Genomic DNA, 3,105 nt, shown 5'->3' on the forward strand with positions numbered 1-3,105 from the left:
TGTATATACATATTTCTATATAGATACATCTGTATACATATACACGTACATACATATATCTATAACGCGTATACATCTATATGTACACACCGAAAGGCGCTCCACCTCGCCGGGGCTCATATAATTGCTGGCATCCATAACGCTGATGTATTTATGGCATTAACTCGCCTCTTTCTCGTACGCTGCCGCCCCCGACCCACCCCGCCACGGCCATGCCCGTACCCGTCATGCAACCACAAGTAGAAATAATTGGTTGAAAACAGCGCGCTCTCAGGCGGCAATATATCCAGCTTACTCCCCGCTGTCGCATCGCTTAGATCACTTCCCCGCCACCAAAACTCCCTGCCCATCCCGCCTCCTCCGTTCTCCATCTTCCTCTTCTTCGGGACCGATTCTCTCTTCCCCTGACCCCCACAACCCTCTGTCTCCGTTTCTTCGACGTATCCTTCCCATGCTACCGCGTCATCCTTCTCCATCTTCGTTTCTTCTTCTTCTTCTTCTTCTTCTTCTTCTTCTTCTTCTTCTTCTTCTTTCCATTGGAACACTGCCCCGCCTCGCCCCGCTCATTTGAATAGCCCTTATTTATGAAAATTGAATTGAATGCTTCTCATTTATGAAGGTAATTGGTACCTGTCATGAGGCCTGCCGTAGGATATCCTACTTTATACGCGGATAAGCGAAGATAATTATTCTTGCAATTGAATTTATTTCTATAAGTCTCGTTTCCTTCGGTCAAGACGAGCTCGCGTTCGAGCGGTCATCGATACGTTGATCATTCAAGCCCCGTCGCGACGCACGGCGTCGCAAGTTAAAATCCATCCCTGCAGCGACGCGTGAGAGAGACGTCGATTTTTGCAAGGTCCTCGGAAGGACTCCTAGAGTCAACGGAGCGGGGAAGAATCCTAGACGGAATTGCGATTTGCGAGCGTGAAACGTGGCGGGAGAGCAGGAAGAACGGAGGAGTATTGCTACTAATCTCCAATAATTTATAGTCGTGCAACCGATATTTACTAGCGTTCCAGTAATTAACGACGCGCAATCAATCGCCGATCCCGTCGTAATAATTTATTGTTACTAGTTGAAGTTAGCGTAATAATTATCGGCGACCAATGTTCGTTATCCTTCCGTGTGATAAATTTAATTTCTATCTTTTTCCTACGCCGAGTCATATGACTGTCATTTGCTTATGACGGTAAATGTTAGTGGACAATTAATGGATATGACCCAATTATTGAATGAAATGACAGAAATTGTGAATATTATGCTTTTAATGATATGTGATTTTTAATGACTCCAAAAATTTGTTATAAAAATTTAATGAAACTAATTTATTTAGAATCGTACATACCATTAAAAACTTAATATTTAAAATGTTTGTCATTTGGTCCAATAACTGGATTATATTTATCTTATGTGTACATTTATCTTATACGTCATATTTCGGAGCATTATTAAAAATATAAAAATTTCATAGATCGTTCTATTATTACTATCTGATATTTGAGCACCATTTTCTTACTCGCGGAAAAAAAGATTTGTTAAAACAACTAAAAACTTTACTATTTCAGCAAATCTACAATAATGTAGTACGGACAGCCAGTTTTCTATGTTAAAATTCCAAAGTTTTAGAATTGAATAAAATTAGCGATTATATATATGGCATAAGATTGCAGCATTAATTTTTTTTTAGGCATACTTTATAAGCATTTATATGATTGCATTTTATCACGAGATATTTCGATATATTAATTGGCAACAGTGTTGATCATCGGTCCTTTCTTGAGGAAAAATGAGCAGTTCTAGACACGCAACGCGGCTTTCATATAAACTCAAACCACTTTATTCACGTTGTTAGTGCTATCGTTATTGGTCAAAGCTCAGTCGAGTTTAATGCATATAGGTCCTGCCAGACTATTATCGATTCACGAATTCTGAATAGCCGGTGGCGGAGACTGAGAGAAATACGAATAGCGATGAGCAGGAGATTAAAGAATCGAGACGCGCTTTCAGATTATCAAACATCAATATCAAGCTCGTTGAAATATCAATTTCACGATATAACAAAGTGACAATCTGAATAAGTAAACGAGTAATAAGACAACCGATAAATTGAATTTCCTAAAAGATGCATTTTTTTAAGTTATCAAAGTACAAGATTGTAATATCGTTATTAGCAATCAAATTTTCTTATTCCAGTCATGTTTTAAGAATCAAATAATTATTTCTTAATTTACTAATATGTCTTAACAAAATATATGAGGTATACATGACGTATTTTGTTTGTATTTACAGATAGTCGAAAATAAACAATGTCCTTTCATTCGTGACTTAACTCTTTTCTATTCTATACAATCATATTGTTTAGATCAACATATTAAAAAGTTTTAAGAATCTTTCACAAAAAAATCTTACCGTGATTGACAAAGTTATCAAACAGCGGAGAAAAGTTTTTAAATAAAATATCAATTTTAAGAGAAATAAATTACATTTTGGATCAAACAGACCCGAAGAGATTAGCAAGATTTAATTTCTTAAAAATTAAATTTGTAATGTTTTTACCAAAATAATAATACAAAAATACTTACAACATAAAAATAAAAATTATTAAATACGAAAATTAAATTTATTATATTTTAATACGTAAGCTATATACTTTCTGATCAAACTACATTTCTCGTTATTCTGTATGCTCTTTAGAAACTCGTATATTTTTCTTATTGCCGGTGATCGCGGTACTTCTCAAAGTTATAAGAGCATCATGTTGTAGGAACGATCAAAGGAATCGGCATGGCGCATATACGCGTGTCCATAATTTTAATACCGTTGCGATCGGCCCTGATTATCGGCGCAGGTCGCTGTTCCTCGTCGACGAAGAGATTCCTCCGTAACAAGAGGAAAGAATTCCCCAGAAATTGTCGGCGCCACCGGCCGATCGCTGTCGTGTAACGCGAAAATTATCGTTCCCTGATTGCAGCGTAATGCGTTTCCGACGATTTCGCCGACGACGAAGCGTTCAGCTTTATCGTTCTGTTTTATTAAAAGCGCTCGGTAGCAGACGTACGTATTCTGTTGTGAAATCATGTTGCAGTTGAGGTCGCAATCCGA

Source organism: Atta colombica, unplaced genomic scaffold, assembly GCF_001594045.1.
Source record: "Atta colombica isolate Treedump-2 unplaced genomic scaffold, Acol1.0 scaffold14, whole genome shotgun sequence".
NCBI lineage: Eukaryota > Metazoa > Arthropoda > Insecta > Hymenoptera > Formicidae > Atta > Atta colombica.